We start from the raw sequence: 19033 nt of genomic DNA, 5'->3' as shown, positions 1-19033 counted from the left end.
ACAAATCCTGTTGTACAGGATACAACAAATAAAACCTCTGTATCAGTCAGCTAAAAATAATATCAACATTAACTCAGGCTGTTTGCAAACTTGATCTTGAAGGATTAGGCTAATTAAATGAAGGAGGGAAATGTCTCTTCCTGACTATGAGAAAATAGAAAAATTTCTGATGAAGAATTTACCTTGGTATGCTTAGAACCCATGCTACTGCATGAGTCTGGCATCTCTTAATGGTTGTACTTTGTGTCCCTTGTATTTTCATGCTGGGCACTAAGCTGAATGCTTCTCTGTGGATTTGTTCTGTTACAAACTATTTGTTATTTAGCCTCGTGGCTGTTTCTGGAGTCTCTGTCTGTATTTCTGGTTAAACGGGTGCTTATTACCTTTATAGATTTATATAGCCAACAAGGCGATGCTCAGCTGGGGCTGTCATAGTAACACTCTTTCTGCTAACAAGAAGGAGTTGTACAGAATTAAAAAGAAAAACCCAACCCTCAAAAACTAGCATGTGAGAGGTGTGTTTATATTGAATTGTTGGATAAAGTTGTGCAACCCTATATGCAACCAAGCGTGGTCAGGCTGCCTCTCCTGCCAGGGATGCCACCCACATCTGTCTGGGTTATGCCTGCATCAGCTGTTTCCTCCAGCCCTCCACCTTGTGCTGAGCCTGCTGTTGCTGGGTGTTGCTGCTCTACCTCCTGAAGCTCCCCCAGGCTCCCTGGGGCTGAGGCTCTGCTCCTCGCAACACCCCCTCGGGCAGGCAGCCACTCCTGCTCCTCCTCAGGTGCCACAGGTCTCCTGAGCCTGCCCGTGCCAGAGACCCCAATGGGCCAGGATGATGGAACAAGCCTGGAAGTAAGTAAACCCTGACTGAAGAAATGGTTTTTATCAACATGTCTGTAGATAAATGGCCAAGTACAGCAGCGATTCAGCAATTGGCGAGGAAGTGCCAAGCAAGGCTCCCACGGGCAGCTCTTTGCAGGAAGCATAGAATCTTGCTGGAAATATACTGAAATCCAAGAAACACCACGTCCAGACCTAGAGCACTAGTTGCCAGATCAATTTATTCATTAGGTAATGTCTTCTTCTGAGAGTAGAAACAAAATTTAACTTTCAGTAGTAAAACCAGGATAATTTCTAGACTTCTTCAGGGACCAGTTTGCCCACTTTTATTCATGAGGTAATGAAAACAAATCTTCCCACTCTGTAGCTCCTAATGCTCTTTCTGTATTGGTGCCCTATTTTTCTGCTTAAGGACAGGGAGGGACTGTTGAGTCACACACAATCTCGTGCCCTCCTCCTCCTCCTCTCATTTAAATATTAATATGATGAATTATTACTGGAGTAACAGCTGTGCACTACTCATATCACAGCAACATAACCTTCCCCTCCTCATCGGAGCACAGCTATTCCTGACTCGCGTTTTCTAGTCGACCTTCTCACTTCTTCTGGATGACTTTTTAAAAATCACTTTGTTAGTTCTGGTGTGGTGTCATTAGGATAATTGTTTGTTCTGTTTTTTCTGCTTAAATATTAATGATACTGAGGAAGTCAAAAGATAGCTTCAGTAATGGTAAGTTAAATGTCTGTGTGTATTCTCCTATGAGATCTGTTTGTTTAGAGAGAAAGAAATATAAAGGATTAAGATCAATCTTTCTAACTAACACTTATAAACATTCCTCTCTCTTTGAGAATTACCAAAAAGCATTATATATTAGTCAGCTAGCACCTCTAGATAAAGCAGAGGAATACCTAACATTGTACCTAGAAGTACTGATGCATTGCATTCTCTGTAGATAAAGTATGTAAGAGAGACTGCTAATAAAATCATGAGACAACTCTGGAAAGACTGCTGAAAATAAATATTTGGCATCAAAGAAAGTCGGGGAGGGAATATGAAGGAAAGATAAAGCACCATGAGCTAGCTCATTACAATTGGAAATACCAAGGTAAAGCATTCCTGGGCAGATTTGGAAATGTTAGTAGATGTTAAGTGTTGTGGGTAAAGGTCCTCCTCTGCTGAGCACCTTTTGCATGGTTCTTGTGTTTGTGCATGAGCGTGTGTGTGGTTTACAAACCCTCAGGTTTTTTCCCCTTGAAAATGTCACTCCTTGGAGTACTTTTGTGCTGCAAAAGGGGTGGCTCGGTTTGTTGGTTTCTGGACCACTGCTGTGGAGGACTTAATGCCAGCAGGAGTGAGTAGAAATCAGGTTTACCACATTTGCCCAATTGCTCATATTTAGCATTGGATGAAACTTTCCCTACCTTTCCTTGAATTTTAACTCACTGCTGTTGTCCCTTAGGAAGAAAAAAATCTGAAATGCTCTTACAAAGATTTTAAAATGAAATGTCCATATTTTGATTTGAAATTTTTCATTTTAAAATTGTTTAGTGAATCAGTGTTCTTGCAGTCAAACAAAATGTTTTCCATTTAAATAAAATGTTGGTTTATTGGTTTGTTGGGGGTTTTAAGTAGCTCATAAAAATAATGGGGAGCCTAAAAAAATTAATCTCAACTTATAAATGATGCCATCTTTTCCCACTCCTGAAGAAATTGGTAGAAACCTTTTTCCCAATCAGCCTTACCAGTGACAAGAGAGAGGGAGGCGGGAGGCTGCTTCTACTGCCTGAGAATCCTTCCCATTCAAAATCAATGTCGAACCCTATTCCTGGTTATGGGTTGGGGAGAAGGAAGAGTGAAAACAGAGTACGGCAAAAATGTGTTTCTAAGTCATTGGCTGCTCTGATGGAATACTAAAAGTAGTGCTGTTACTTCTTGAATAATTTTTCCACTCTGCTATTTTCTAAACAAGTACTTAGCTGGGAACAAAGAGCCCAATTCTGACTGTTTGCAATTCCCACTGTAGCCAACAAGGGTAAACTCATGGATTGAAAAATGCTTATTGCAACATAAATATATATATATATGTTGGGGGTTTTCCCCTCTGTGTTCTGTTCCTCCTAAAATTTATGAGAGTTGGAATTTTTTTTTCTTCTCAATTTACCATTCACATCAGGGATTTTTTAATTCTTGTGCAGGTTACTGTATTGCAAATTATTTGGCAAAAACTCTGCTTTTATAAAAAGCCTTTATACGTTGATAAACTTGTAGCATATCCCCCAGATAAAATCTCTTTTTAAACAGTCCCTTCAGATGATTATCTGCAGCGATTGTAAATGAACCTTGTAGCAATCTCATAACAACTGTCCTCGTGGACGGAAGAGAAACCTGCTGTCAGAACTACAAATAATTTACGTAACCCAATTTAAAGCTCTAACAAAATGTTCCCTTGTTAAGAGGATTGTTATACTTAACGTGTGAGATGAAAATACTTTCTGAAGGTCAGGAATGCACAGAAGATAGATTAAATCTCTCAAAAGGACAAAAAATAGGTTTTTACCAGAAGTTTTTCCTCTGTCAGACATTCAACTTGGCATTCTCGGAAGCTTATATAAGCACAGCTTTATTCCTGCAAACGCTGTATTTGCTCTGCAGAGGGAGAGGAGCCTCAGAGCTTCAGTTCTGCACATGGAAAAACATAACTGAAGGTAGACTGGGGACTCAGGCTGTTTTTTGCCACCACCAGCAGCATAAATAAGTTTGGTTTAAAGAGTACAAGGGTGGATTTGGGGATGCATTTCCTAGATTCTGCCTGCTGCAGCTGCCAGCATTATGCTGAAGGACCCCAGGCAGTCTGTGTACCTGCTGCAGGTGAGGCAGCCGCCCCGCAGCCATGGGTGCCCAGCGGGGACCAGCTCAGGTGAGGTCCCACAGGCGGTGGCAGCGTGGGAGAGGGTGGGATCGCTGATGCACCACAGCATTAACCCATGCGAGCAGGAGTAGTGGGACAGAGCTGTCTCTCTTTGAGGTCTTCTGCTCATGACCATAGCTTGGTGAAGGTCCTGGGAGCTGACCTGCCTGCCACTGAATGACGGAGGAGTGACAGACTCTGCTGAGGCTGGAGATGGGGGCTCTGAGAATTACAACTAACCCAGGCAAGGCATTGGGACACTGAGTCATTCACTCCTGGTCTTCAGTGACTTGGTTGCTTATGCTCAGTTGGGAGTTAATGCTGTCTTCATAAAACTGTCAAACAGAGCCACAAAACCTGAATTTGACGCATTGGAAAAGAGCTTTGTGAGATCTAGCTTTTCAGAGTAGGATCTGCGGGGTGGGGCAGGTCTTGAAATGCTTTTCACATAGGATACAGTGGAAATAAAAAGAAATTACAGCCTCCGTAACCATCAGAAAGTCAGGTTAATGTTGCTGTTCCCCCCATCCCTTGCACAGTTACATGTTGTTTCTGTCCGTCCCTCCAACCAGCCAAAACCTGAAATGATGGAGAAGCTGATGATGGAGATTATTTAAACACTTATCTCCCCACCTCCTTCACTGTTGCATTCCCCTAGTTCCTGGGGAACCCTGTAACCCTGGGTCTGCAACTTCTGCCCGCCCCGACACTGGCTGCCCCACAGCCCCATCATGTCAGGGTCTGTGCACAGGACGCAGGGGAAGCAGCAGGGTTTGGGTGGTAGGAGAGGCTGCGTGACTGCGCGTCGGAGCAAAATAATAGGAAGAAACTTTGTCCTGGAGAGTGGGATGTTTTCTTACAGGAAACAGCCTCCTGCTTTCCACTGCTGAGAGCCTTTTCCCAAAATACCTTTGCGAAGGGGAAACGAAGCTTGAATAGGGCCCTCAACATCCCTGCAGGGAATGCCCTGTGGGGCTTCCCTCTGTCCCCCCAGCAACCTCTCACCAACCCACGGGGAGGACACTGACAAGGCTATACCCTTCTCAGAAACTCTCTGGTTCACTTTTTTCCCCCTCCCTAATGCGTTCCTGTGTAGGAAGACCCTTTTACCACCACCTTCCCTGACAGCTAACAGCTTTCCAGCCCTGGGGTCATCAGGAGAAGGCTGCCTGGAGAGGTGATGCAGCCCGTGTTAGCTTTCTGGGTACCTTCTGCTGGAGGAGAAGGTGTGAATGTGCCTGTTCCTTTGCCCAGGCAGAGCAGCGGTGATGGAGAGAGGCTGTACGTGTGGGGAGTGGTGGCACAGCAAAGCAGAGTGTGGCTTTTGCAGCCCCTTGGTGGCTCGGGCAAGGCTGGGAAGCTCTTGTGTTGGGATGGCCTTGGTCTCAGTGCTTGCCTCGGTTTCAATAGACTGTGACTTTGCTGACAGCTGACTCTTTGCATGGAAGCATTTCTTGTGCCAGGTATATTTTCAAACCTGAACTTTGCTGAAACATTTTGCTCAAATATTTTGTCATTTTACAAGAACCAGGGTGGAGAAGAGCATTGATTTTGCCTTACTTAGAAACAGGCAAACAAAAAGAAGTTTTTTAAAAGGCTCTTGCCTGTTCCAGACGAGGGGCGCACTCTTGAAATCCAGAATTAAAGATGTGCATTTTATCTTTGTGGAAAATCTCTTGATACCTATGAACTGGAGACCTCAGGTTTTGCAGACTGGATAGATGTGGTAGCAGATAAATTCCCACGCTGTCTGTTGGTCCTGGGTGTGCTCCAGTCCAGTCAAGTTCTGAACAGAAATTTTCCTGTGATTGCATCCATGGGCTGCTGCAGGCTGTGTTGGGTTTGGGCACCTTAATTGAATATAAGTGGACTGTTCCTCCTATGCACTGCTTTTAGTAGCTCTTGTTGGCTCCAGTTAAGAAGTTGGAGGTAGCTACCTGACTCATGTGCAGAAGAAACAAGGACTGAATAGGTAGGAAATTTTTAAGGAGCTGGTTGGGAGAAAAAGCTTGTAAAAATGAGATTTTAATTGGAAAGGAGAAGAGAAAATAGAAACTGTGAAATGGGAGGAGACTTGGAGAAACTAGATGAGCAGGTGAGAGGGAGTGGAGAGGCTGGCGTGGAGGGTGTGCAAACACAGCTACTCGGGGTGTACAAGCACAACTGCTTGGGAGCTTCTGGTGCTGGGGAAAATCAGAACTGCCTGGGCAAAGCCTAGAATAACTTGCAAAAACTGAGAATTCAGAACTTCGGGGATCTGGACTTGGTGCAAGAAGTACCAATCACTTTGAAAAGTGGATTGAAAAGTTGAACAGTGGAATAAAGGACCAATCCCTTCCAAAATTCAGTTCTAGCAATCTTAAATTGTGCATCTGCTGCTAAGGGCTACTGTGACCTTGATCTTTGTGTCTCAGTTCAGGAAAGTGGAAATGATAATAGCTTGACACTCTTGTAGATTGTAGAAATGAATTTAATGGGTATTTGCAGAGCCCTTAAGCCCTGGTGGTTCTGGTGGTTCTGTCCTCAGACTGGGGCAATATGTGATGAATCAGACACAGGGCAGTACAGTGATATTACTTTTTCATGGTATCCAATTTCTAGTAATCAGGTGAGCACTATCTATCTTGTGCAACGAATGAAGCAGAGCACTGAGCACTTGTGAGGAGAAAAAGGAGTATCTGCTCATGCAGTAAAGCTGTATCAGAGCAGATAGAGCTTGTTCTGATTACTGTGATTGTCATGTCACATGGACTTCCCTTCAAAGGTCAGAGAAGTTTACTAGCTGACATTAAGGCCCATATTCCCATGTTCTGCTATCTGAAACATTAGAGCAATCAAGAAGATAAATCTTCTTGTTCTTCTCTGTGAAAAGGTTCAAAAGTTTCCATTACTACCCTGCTGTTTGATTTCGGCAGTTACCACAGGTTCTTGGTTGAAGTTTTCCTACTTGACAATTAGCCTGTTCGAGTCTTGCTACTGATTTACCATTGCCTAGAAATGATTACATTTGTGTTGTTTACTAACAAATATCATTGGGCCTAGGATGATAAACATGGAGTACAGGGTAGTACTTCAATCACAAACTGTACATATAGTCCTTGAATCATTTTTACTCAAAGCAAATTAATTGCCTTAATTATTTAAACAGGGATATTATCACAAACCATAATAATCTCACTTTACTCTGTACTTCTAGGAAGTATTTAGATACTCCATGCAGCTGTGGAAATACCAGCTTGAGCAGTCTGTCAGGAAAAAATAAACAGCTGACACCTCAAAACCTTTGCTGGGTTGAGGGGAAAGCCACCACCTTGGTTTTGATGGATATTGCGGTGTCTTGTGAAGTGTTTCTGACAGACAGGCTTGGGAGGGTTAAGTCCCCCTTGGAGTTGCCCATGGAGCAGGATGGTTTGGGCAGCGGTAATGTGACTCCTAGTCCAGCCACGGCAGGATGGTTCAATTCTGAAGCGAGGGCTAAGACTCATGCCCACCCTTCATTTCTGGGATATACCTTTTCCAAAACAGTCTGTAGCTAGAGAGGCTGTCTGTCCTGGAAAAGTTAACAGCTAGGAAAAGCTGAGAGGTTTGTGAGCCCCTCTGGGGCCACCATTTCAAGACATAGACTACCAGGAAGAGTTTGCCCACTGTTGTCTGGTGGCTGAAGCCTGATTCTTCATTGCTTCAGGTGGCCAAGTGAGATCTCGCACTGTACAGCCTGACCTTGCCACAAATAGTCTCCCACTGCTGAACTGCAGTGAATGGATTTGTGCACCTAACTTCTGTGATACTGGATGCAAAGGAACAGAAGAAGATCTTTCAGCTGGTTTGTGGTGCTGTGATCCGCTGAGGACATCAGATTACAGATAGGAACCACGTGGCAGCTCTTGATGTCATCCAGGGCAATGCTGGCATAGGTCGCAGAGCACACTATGATCATGTTGGAGGCTGAATTGCAGCAATCATGAGAACTGCGTATTGCAATTAGAGCTGGTCCAAAGGTTGAAACTCCTCTTCTTTGAATCATCTCGATTGCTTTTGTTTTGGGAGTGTCCAGATTAAACAATAAGAAGACATTTGAGATAATGATTAGCAACTTTTTATGTTTACTAAAATAGGTTTATAGGAATTGATTTTATTTTAACTGAGGCTTAAATGGTTCTCCAGTGTTTCATAAAACACAAAGAATGAGGGAGGAATACCTTTCCCCTGTCATAAAATATAGCTTTAGATGTATGTGGTATCTCAAGTTTTCATTTAACAGTTTTTGACTGAATGCAATTGAAAACTGTTTAGAGATAGGCTGTAGATAAGAGAATGCTGATGCACTAAAAAGCAGAAGATTTCTCTACCTCTTTATCCTTCTTAATTCCAGCTCACTTGCAAAGTAAATCTTGCTATTCAGATCATGAAAGAACCTCTAGGCATAACTATGCAGTGAAACGTTTACCTACAGGAGACAACTTTCTGGTTTTAGGACTGCTTCTCGGTGATGCCTCAGCACTGGGGTATCCCATGGAGGTATTTCTGAGAAGCAGTCTGCATGAGCCCTGTACAAGAAGAGTGTGTCTCTGTGGAGGAGGCTATCCAGTGGTGCAGTTAAGTCAGCATGTGAGACACATTTCATTGTAGGTCAAGAAGCAAAAAAGATATACCAGATCTCTTTCCTAGAGCAGAAAAGAATGGAGTCTGGGTTTACAATTTTAGGGGGTTTTATGCTTGTGGTCATTAAGGACAGTTGGATCTCATGCACTGGAGCTCTCATTGAGCTCTGCAAAGGCTGACAGCCTTGTCCACCTTCTCTTGTACCCTCCTCTCCTGCACACAAGGTGTGTGAACACCCACTAACAAGTGGATTTGCTTTTGTCCTGCAATGTATACATGGACAGATGTATTCCATTTCTGTTTGCACAGCCTTTAACTGAGAAAGTTTGGGATGGCCCAGTTTCAGCACTGTCATACCTCTAGTAGAAGTAATAAATCTTACATTTCCAAAACAACAAAGATTCAGTCAGATTTAATGCCTTTAATGGGGAAAAAAAGAAGTTGTTCTTTAGACTTACAGAAATTTAGATCATGTGTAAAATCAGTTAGTACCAAAGCTCAAAAAATGTGTAATGTATTTACTCCTTTCATAGGTAGGAGTGCTTCTAGGCTCTTCTGTCTGTCATGGGAACACATAGCTTACAAATGATGGGTAGAAACCAAACACTCCTGAAAGTAGGATGCCTCTGAGGTATGGTCGCAAGAGGGATCAAATACGCAATTCTCTGTTAAAGTAAAATCTCAGCAGAAGTCTCAGGCCAGCCTCCCCAGTGCTGGGTCTGTGGGAGAGAGCACTGTGGGTAGTTATCATGATGCCTTTGTGCAGACAAGTTGTGTGCTTACACACTCACACACTTCTAGCGCTCACTGCAGAAAGGAGACTGGTCCGTGGCTGCTTCGAGGCCAGCTCTTCTACCCCTGCACGGTGCTTAACTGCAACATGGTAACGTAGAGGACTTAAATGCATCACTCTGGACTGAATGACTCAGAAGCACATCTGCTGGGTAGGTACGCTATCTAATACTTGTGGTCTTCTGTGTATTGCATGCTGTTTGGTCATCAGCAGTGTGAAAGTGTGGTAAGGAGTTGGCTGAGACGTGCTTGCTGCTGTTAGGAAGAAGAGCCTACCTGGTAGTGGGGGAGAAGGCTGGAGTCACTGTGTTGAAGTTCAATCTTTTGAGAGTTTTGCCATGGACTTAGGAATGCTGGGAGTTTGACCCTATTCCAAATAAAACATTTATTTGGGGTTAAATTGCTGTGCTTTATCTTCATGGAAGCTGATAGAAACAATATGAGATAGATAGTGAGTTGATGCTCCATTCTGTATTACTATTGCAAAGAGGAACAGATAGTTCTTGGGACTGGATGAATAGACACAGATTAACCTCTAAGCATCTATTATTGGAGCCCATTTAAAGCAGTTTGAGTTGGAAGAGCTTTTGCTGAAGCTGATGGGAAATGCCAGGGTAAGAAGATGATCCGAGTGTTTGGCACCAGTCAGAGTCTGGAGAATCTCCAATGCATGTGTTGGCATTTATAGCATTTTAGGAGGGGAATGCTCCTCCTCGAGAGTAAAAGACAAAGCGAGTTTAGACAATTCCGGTCAATTTTTCCTCTTCAAAGGAAAATTTAATTTTCCTGGTTTTCATTTTCCTGTAGCAAGCAAACAGACCTTTTGCTTGAGCTGTAATAAGATAGAGATCTTGTGTTTCATAAGTCTGATACCCTCTGTACTAAATGATGCTTCTGTGTGTTATTGCCCCACCCCCCCCCACCCCCCCCCCGCCCCGTGTAGCAGTCAATGGTGCAAGTCCCTCTTTCCTGAGCACTTCAGACAGTTGCCCTCTGTGGAGAGGCCTGAGATCTTGCATCATTTCCTGTCATCTGTCCAAAGCTATTTATAAAATGTCTGCTGATTCTGGCACATAGGCAAAACCCAGTCTTCATGAGAAAACAAATAGTTTGGAAATGTATTCTCTCCCAGCAAGTGTCTCAAAACTGTTGAGAAACCCTGAAACCTCCTAGAAAATCTTAATGAAATCTAAGATGTAATGAGGTTGGGGAATATGAGGAATTGAACAGTCCCATATATTTGTAGCGGAAATCTTTAGAAATAGATGGTGCAACATGTGCTGAGAAAAAGTTACAGAGTATTAAGGGAGAGGAGGTGGTTCCAAAATTTGTTAGCAAAATAAAAACTTTGGGGTTTGATGTCTGAAGATATAACAGAAGTCACTCAAGGTAGCTTTTGCAATGCTGAATATTTGCCATATAATTTGATGGTAGATGTTCTATAAAAAGTTTCTACTTTCCAATATTTCTTAGGTTTTTGGTCTCTTTATCTTGAAGACACTGACTGGGGTAGGAGTCTGGCAGGGACAGCAGAAGGCATTAAGCGAAGCAGCGTGCTTCCCAGTCAATCTGCTGTTTATGATAAGTGCTATTTTGGGAATCCTGAAAAGGCGTGTTGGCCACAGATGAAATGCACCCTGAGCAACAGCACTCACATCGGCTTTCCACTGGCCTGCCTTGACCCTGCTGGCACTGTGCTTCTTGCCTCTTTATCTTTAACCATGCAATATACTGCTTGCTTGTGAAACAGCTGCATCCCTGAGCTTTGGGCATGGTGGAGACCACTGTGTGCAGGGCAAAGTGAATGGAGGATGGCTTTTGCCTGAGCAGTCATGAAGATACGATTTCTTAACGTGTTTCCCAATCCAGCGTGTTTCATCCTGTTTTCACAAATCACAAGAAGTTCCACAGTGCTGCAGGTGGCCTAGGCGGGATTGGAGTCCGTGATTTGTACTGCTACTTTTTTTTTTATCTTTAGGTAAAAATAGCGTTTACAGGGTACAAATCTAAGTAGCAGTAGAGCTCTGAGACTCCTCTACTATGACCAGTTTATATTGCTTTTCCAACCCCCAAGTTTCTTGTGGCAGCAACGGATCATCTTCTTGATAGCTGACAAAGATTCACCTCTGGCCATGCCGTTTGTACGTAGTTTATTGCAAAATAATATTTGAAAGTGTTTGAAATGCCTCAACTCGCTGCACCTCCCTTCTCCTCTTGTAAGCTTGTAGATAACATTTGTTGCTATTTGATCTGTAAAAGTTGTGTAGCCTCGGGCTGCTAAAGCAGTGTATTAGCTGATGGCCATGTATTTGTATTGAGCTTTGCCCCCTATAAATATATTTCAAGAGAATTCTGGTGTTGGTGAAAATGTTAGCGAATGTTAGTCGGATTTTTTTTTTTCTCTCTAAATGACAAGTTCTGCAGCACCAGCTGTATTTACAATTGCACAGCAGAGGCTTTATCTCTGTAATGCAATAGCAATCAAAATGCTGGATGTAGGGTTTACTATTCTATAGGAATGAACAAGAACAGTTCTACATAGAAATACGTATAGTTCTGCAATTAAATGCAATAGTTCTACAAAAATGTATAATTGTTCTCTATAAATCTATCATCTGGCCTTTATAACTTCTGCTCAAGAGCAGACATATTTTCCACTAGGGATCCAAAACCATATGTGTTTTTTGCTGAGAGCACCCCACTCTGCTTCTAGGGCATCTCTCCACATTGGTGTCCTCAAGGTATTACAGATATTTAATAATATCTGTACAGTAATATGCAGCCTTACAACTCTAGCAGCACTGCAGCCGATGCAGTAACTAGCACAGAGACGCCTTAGACAATTGCTCTGTTGCCACTTCAGTCGCAGACGTGTTCTCCTTACTACTCCACTTGAGGTTTTTGGAGGTGGGGATGAGAGCCGTGCCTTCCTGCAGGTCTGAATGGGGGGAAAACTGTCACACGCACAATTCTCTTATATCTGAGGTACTGGGAAAAAAACATTCTGTGCTGCTTGTTTCCGCTTCATCCTATGCTTTCCCTCGTTACAACAGCCCTGTTCCTCTTTCTGTGAAACGTTTTTCAGCTGTAGATTCATCCACTGACTGGATCTACAGCCTGGCTCCAGCACACCTCCCATGTCCCACCCTGGGAAGTTAGAAGCTACTTGGGTCACTAGGAGCACCCGAGTGTGAAAATGTTGGTACTAGTCATCCTGTAAAAGGTGATTAAACCTAACACATACTGCCTTAATTGCCTACCTTGGTAAATTTTTCTACATGTTTGCTATTCTGTGCATGAAATACTGATAGCATCTCTATGCAAGGTTAACCAGCGAGGAATTAATGAAAGACAGAAATCTGGGAGAGCTCCAGCCCTACAAGTGAATTTCAGGCACAGAGGGCTGATGCTTTCAGCGATGACCCAGCTACATGGCAAGTTTTCTAAGCTTTCCTCTCCTCCCAGTATTGCCATGGCTTTGCCAATTCCTGCTTTAGGCAGCTGCTCTGTCCCCTGTGCTAAGTGTTGGTTAAGACATAGAAAAAGTAGGTAACAGGATTGCCTGACTTAGTAAAAATGTATGATATTAAGCGGGGAGCCTGCATGCTGCTACCTGTACCGAAGTGTCCTAAATTGCTGATGATCTACCAAGGGGGAAGAATGACTTGTTCTGTTCTAAGTGTTTAATGACTTTTTTTTCCTGCAGATTCACAGAATTTCCAAAGTATGTCACAGAACCCATTTATTTCTAACCTCAAAGATGAACATCATCTGTAACTTTCTTTTTCCACTTTCATTTGCCCTTTGTACTTTGCTGCCTTTGGTATGAATTAGTCTTTGTTAATGGTCTGTTCTTTTCCAGGCTTTCCATTGTTTCACACAGGGATGAAGGTCTTAGGGTTTGCCTTTTTCCTTTCTTCTAAGTCCCGTAATATTGTCGTAGCTTCTTTCCTGGTCAGAACATAGACGGTATGAAGCTTGCGAAGTCAGTTCCATCCAGTGAATGCAAATGAGGTGATAGCATGCTCTCTGCTCCCCAGGCACTGTCTGTTGTCAGTCCTCCCTGTGTGTCATAGCAAATTCGGCTGCCCAGGGGCCTGACCCTGCAGGACAGGCCAAGAACCAGGTATCACCTTAAGATACCTTAACTGTCACTGGGGGTGCAGGCTGTTTGATGTGAGGTACATGCTTAAGTTGAGCCTCTTCTGAAAATACCTGGAACCATTAGAGAGAGCTGCCTAACACCAGAAAACAAAAAATTCCTGCAGAAAAGCCCAGTGAAGCAGTGGAACTGAGACAAAGGCCTGGAGCTGCCAAGTCACCTTGGGCAACCTTTTCAAACTGTCTCCAAATCTTTCTTCCCTTGCCAATCATAATGGGTGTGGACGCTTAAAAATACTTCATTCCCTTTTATGCCACAAGTAATGATTCACACACAGGACTGAAATATTACATTGGAATTTACTGTCTGATCTTTTTGAACTTGGATATAATAAATGAATCATTGCTTCAGTTCTAATTATTTTTTAATTGCTGGGCTTTATGACCTTTGAAGTCCAGTTCTTTTCTTACTCTGCATTTTACGGACAGTATCTGCAAATGTTTCAGGTGGGTTGGTATCATACAGCATATCATCTACATGCCAGGTAATTGCGTTTTTGTGGGGAATGGGGAAATAATTTGACACAGTAATTTATAGCCCAATCAATAGGATATTAAATATCTGAGAACAGATTACCAATTTGCTGGATTAGATAGCTATAAATTGCCACATGACAGACAATTAAATTCTGAGCAACTCTTGCATGCGCTATAATTCTATAAATAGGGAGTCTGAAGACAAGTAACATTCCTGCACCATGCTCTTCCTTGTTGCATGATTTTCCTCTAGATTGAAGGATCTCACTCACTAGATCCTACCACAGACTATGCTCTTAGAATGGAAGAAAAGAATATGGAGGAAAAATAAGAAGAAAGTAGCTTTTGATTTGTCAATTAGGAACCCAGAAAAATGGTGGCACTTCTGGACCATGTGAAATTTATGAGTGTGTGCTACCCAGGTGAAGAAGCTTGCTGCTTACTGCCAGCCTCCTCCATGTTTGCTAAAACTACTTTTCAAACAGTCTGGGCTGCTGCAGAGCCAACTCCATGGAGGTGCAACTTCTCCACCTGACTGAAATGGCAGTGTGGGTATTGGCAAATAGTCTCAATGGACACAGTATGGCAATGGGCTCTCCAGGTGCTGTTGCAAGGCTGCAATATAATTTTTTTCTTACTGCAGTACCCTAGGATCAGCTTGCTCTTTTGTCTCTCGTAATGAAAATACTTTGTATGGGTGGATGGATTCTTTAATTGACTAAATAGCTCTGGATTTAGACATACAACCATTGCAGCTCCTGCCTTTTTTGAGTCCCAAATCTCTTCCTTTAATGCAAGTAAATACTCCTCTGTGGCTTGGCTCTGGTTGCCGTCCTAACATCACCTCTTCCAAATATGCACTCCTACGTTGTTTTTTTTCTAGGCTGTATTTAAATACAGGCCTTCTGGAGCAGCCAGCGCTGTGATCTTCCAACTCTGTTTTTCTGGGTGGGCAGAAGAACTGCATCTTTGCTACTGACTTTTCTCCACTGTTGGCAGCATGATTAGCTCCCTATAAATTAGCAAATATTGTAATGTAAAGTGTCGGTTCAGTTACTAACTTCTGTATGTGTGCTATGAGTACAGTGCTGTATTATCAAATGCCCGAGTCACCCCTCCTTATAGTAAAATTAAGTAACTTTAGAGAAGCTGGGTAGGGATGTTGATGTATGACTTGTTTATTAAAATAATAAAGTTGTGAGAATTAAAAGTACAAGGGTCAATTCGATGCTTCTGTCCAGATGGTAGAAGGGTTGAGCCATAGAGCCCTAAGCAATGTAACGTCTATCCTAGTACTAACTATAAATAACCTCTGCTTAACCACTGAGTATTAATTGTTTTATCGTCTTTTGAGTGATCCTGTGCTGAAAAGGCATAGGAGGGACCCCAGGGAAACCACACCTTGTCTTGAGAGTTGTACTGAAACGGTGTCAGTGGAAGCATAAGGCTCTTCTGATACCTACAGGCCTGGTGTTTTCAGGCCTCTTCTCTCCCCACTAAGACTGCTGTATAAAAGTCTCACGGGGGAAAAAAAAAAATAATGTTTTAATGATTTTGCTTTATTTTGTTGTATTAATTGTGATTTTCAGGGAAAAGTAGTCTGTCTCTGCCTATGTCCGTTAAGGGAGATGCAAAAGCAAGAGAGAAATCCTTTCTGGTGGCTACAGAGGTGACAGCGATGGCAGTTTGTAGATGCTTGTTGGGAGAGCATTCAGGTCCCCCACGACACTAAGACTGCAAATCATCTGAGCCAAAATGTCCCCTTTGGAGAAGGAAAGCCTGCCTCCATTGCTTCGGCCTGCTGCCATCCAACCGTGGTTTTGTTCCTCTACCATGAGGGATGTTCCAAGCCCGGGCGGTTGAACCAGGCCCACACAACTGCTTCCCTGGCTGTTGTTCAGACCTCCACACACCGACATGTGCAGCAGAGCAGCACCTGATGCTGGGCCCCCCCGTCCCCCTCTTCTCCCCTTCCTGCCCCAGCTGTCGCAGGGCCTGTACACTGGGCGTGGAGGCCTGGCCCAGCTCTCCTCCCCGCACCCCTACTCCCATCTCCGCCTGTGGGGTGTCCTTTGGTGTGTGGTGGTGTGGCCAAGGGAAACGCTGGAGAAAACACGCCCTCAGCCGTGCTGAGTGAGGCTCTGCCAGGGCTTTCAGCAGCCCAAGTCTGACCCTGGGGAAGGTGCCGGGGAGGCAGCAGAGATCAAACAGGAGGAGGAAGCAGCAATTGTAATTGAAGCTTTGAGTATTAATGCAGTATCAGAGGACCATCGTTAATGCCTGTCGGCCTCTAGTTTGCATTAACTTCAGTGGCAGTATGTGGCCCCTGCACACAGCTTCACTAGGCTCATTTCTTTGAAGTGTTTGACTCAACTGGACTTTGAGACTCTGCTGAATTTCTCTGGCTAACTGGACATATGGGCTACTGGGGGCCACCATGCCCCATGAGGGCAGGCTAGGCTGTGAGGTGACCGCTCAGCGAGACGGTGTCCCACCACGGCCCCTGGGCCAACCCCGCTGGGGGAAGGGGGTGAAGCGCTCCTCTGGACCCGAGGGCGCGGGCCCACCGGCGAGAGGGCCTCGCAGACCCGCTGGGCCTCCCGGGCGCGCTGCGCCGAGCGTGGCCGCTGTGTCCCGGCCGGCCCAGCGGCCTCCCCGCCCTGTCTCCTGCCCTGGCAGCCACTGCCGCGCCCCGCCCTAGGAGGCGGGGCCACCGGCGGCTCTGCTCCTCCCTGCCCTCCGCGCCGGGTTACATGGCGGTGGCTGCGGCAGCAGCAACTGCGGCGAGGCGGGTGGGCGCCGGGCGGGAGCCGGTGGCGGGGCCGCGGGGCCCGGCCGTGTGAGCAGCGCAGCCCCCGATGAGCCTGGGAAGGCCCGTGAGTGCGGCGGGGCGGCCGGCGAGGCGGCGGGGGTGGGCAGAGGCGGCGGCGGCAGAGGGGGGGTCTTGGGCCGCCGCACGCGCGGGCCCGGCCCCGCCGCACAAAGGCGCTTTGTTCCCTCCCGCCGGACGGCGGCGGCGGCGGCGCCCCCCCGGCCCGCTCCGCTCGCTCTGCTCCGCGCCGCTCTGCTCCGCGGGGGCCCGGGCCCTCCGCACTGCGGCGGCCCGGGGGCAGCGGCGGCCCCGGGGCTGAGGGGGGCGAGCGGGCGCTGACGGGGCGGGCGGAGGCGGCCGCGCGGCGCCGCGAGAGGGGCGCTCCCAACGGCTGCGGCCCGGGCGGTGCGGCGCAGCGCCGGGCCCGGGGGTCGCCTCTCCCGCCGGAGCGGGGCCCGCGGGGTGGGGGGCGGCGGGCAGCGTCCGCGCCCTGAAGGGCGTTTGAAGGTAGGGCTCCTCCGCGCTGCGGCGGCCCCGCGGGGGCGCCGGGTCCGGTGGCCGCGGCGTGGTGGGGCCGGCCTGGCCATCCGGCCCGCGGCGGGGGGCATGGCGGGGGTGGGTCCCCTCTGCCCGAGCGGTCGCCGGTGCCTGGAGGGCGTGTGCGAGAAAGGGGCGACGCTGGCTGGTCCCGGAGGGGCGGCGGGAGGAAGGATGTTCTTTGCCGGGACAGCTGCGGGCTGGCGGCTGCCGGCGGGCCCGGCCGGCGCGGTGGGGAGCCCGGCCGCTCCGAACTCTGCGGAAGTTTTGCTGCTGAATTCGGTGCCGGCGGGGTCTCGCCGGCGGCTCCTCGCGGGGGATTCGGCGCCGCTCTCCCGCCGCTGTGCCGGGAGACACGGGGACAGGTACCGCTCGCTCCTGCTGCCGGAGTACCCTGTAACCTCGGGCACCTTTTGTGGAAAAAGTGACTTAATATTTTTGATGAGTCGCTTGGAACACCCGATGAAAATAGCTTGCAGAGAGGCTGCTCGAGTTTCAGGATTTGGAAAAACAGGTACCCTCGGCTAGGCAGGATGCACACGCTTGGCTTCTGCGTGATGCGTGTCTCTCTCTGGCTAATTCAGTGCCATTTTGGATCAGCCTGACAATGGCGAAGTTAAATGTGTGGTGGAAAAAGAAACGGTGGTTGGTGTGTTGTCATATGGCTGGTGCAAATGTTGATAAAAGCACTGCTGCCAACAACCTTTTTTGATATACGTACACACACGTGTATTTATATATAGAAATAACATCGTGATAGCATGATGTGTTTATAAACCAGTTACAAATTCCAGAAAGTGGTGGGTTTAAATAGAGTTAGATTTTAGGTTGGTAATGGGGTTCGGAAAATGTGTGCTATAAAGCTAAAATGGTAACTTTCATTTCAACCTCTGGCTCAGGCTCAGTCCTTGCTTCTGCGGTCGTTATCTTTAATTCACTCTTGACTGGTTAACTGTTCAGTGGAACGGCAGATGGTAGCAGATCTGCCGAGGTGCAGAAAGCTGTGGTTAGCTGATGGTAGGCTTCTTCAGTGGTGAGTTTTCATTGAATTATCTGAAGGGAAGACTGAACCACTTTTATTTATGATACAGAAAAATGCAGTGGATTTTTGTGTGCTTTTACAGATCCTTCAGGAGATTTATAAACTAATAGTAACATTTGCTGACTGCCAGCACAGAGTTCCCTAAACAGTGTGGGGAGCGAGTAGGAGGCTTTAGAAAAGCGGCAGTTTCATGAGTTGGACGATGACTCACTCTGCCTACTGACTGCAACGTGGCTGATCTAAAAAAATACTTCTGTGCCCTGTATTTTTATAGTCAAAGGGATAGTACTTAGCAGGTTGTATAATATGTCATTAGTCATTCGTGGTCTTTCTCTTCTGAGTAATGGTTTGATCATTATGTGGTCTGCATAATCAAATTAACTGGTATCTATCTTATTTGTATTTCTGAAGAAGTAAATGTCTCGTACTTAACTGTGTTTCAGTGTACATCCTGTTTCCTGAAAACTGTGATAAATCCACGTGCAGAAGTTGAGCACGAATTGAAGGGACTGCTTGCGTAATGCATGAAGCTGGTTGTGTGTGGTGGTGTCTGCTAGCACCAGGAATAATTTCAAAGATGACAGCTCTTCTGTGGGTCACTTCTGTTGCCCTCTCCTGAGAACTGATCTGTTTTAAAAGCATAGTTGTAAACCACTTAGGAAACTACTATCTTCGTGTTTCCCTCTTTAAACTTTGTGGGAGGAAGGAATAAAAGTACTGCTTAAAAAAACCAGTAGTCTTGGGAAGGTGACAGCCTAAATGAAAACATCAGTGCCTGTGTGAATAAACTATTCAGTATAAATTGGGGTGATAAAGACCCTTTTTTTTTTATGCTACAGTCCATCATGTGCTTAGAGC

General features: G+C 45.8%; 1 protein-coding gene across 7 annotated transcripts in view; it reads left to right on the top strand.

Annotated features, from left to right (window-relative positions):
• The first annotated feature begins 651 nt into the window (after positions 1-651).
• Positions 652-19033, top strand: part of MAPK6 (mitogen-activated protein kinase 6) — a 30543-nt gene continuing 12161 nt past the window's right edge. Inside the window, exon 1 of one of the 7 annotated variants that reach the window (XM_075764776.1) lies at positions 652-855. The gene's annotated coding sequence lies outside the window, so the exon portion shown is untranslated. Of the gene's footprint in view, positions 856-1320; positions 1574-16501; positions 16661-16981; positions 17104-17235; positions 17499-19033 lie in introns of those variants that run through there. The other 6 variants (XM_075764774.1, XM_075764773.1, XM_075764777.1 and 3 more) reach the window with 6 other exon arrangements.

This window comes from Balearica regulorum, chromosome 12 (genome assembly GCF_011004875.1).
Source record: "Balearica regulorum gibbericeps isolate bBalReg1 chromosome 12, bBalReg1.pri, whole genome shotgun sequence".
Lineage (NCBI taxonomy): Eukaryota > Metazoa > Chordata > Aves > Gruiformes > Gruidae > Balearica > Balearica regulorum.
This window is presented reverse-complemented; position numbering and strand designations above follow the sequence as displayed.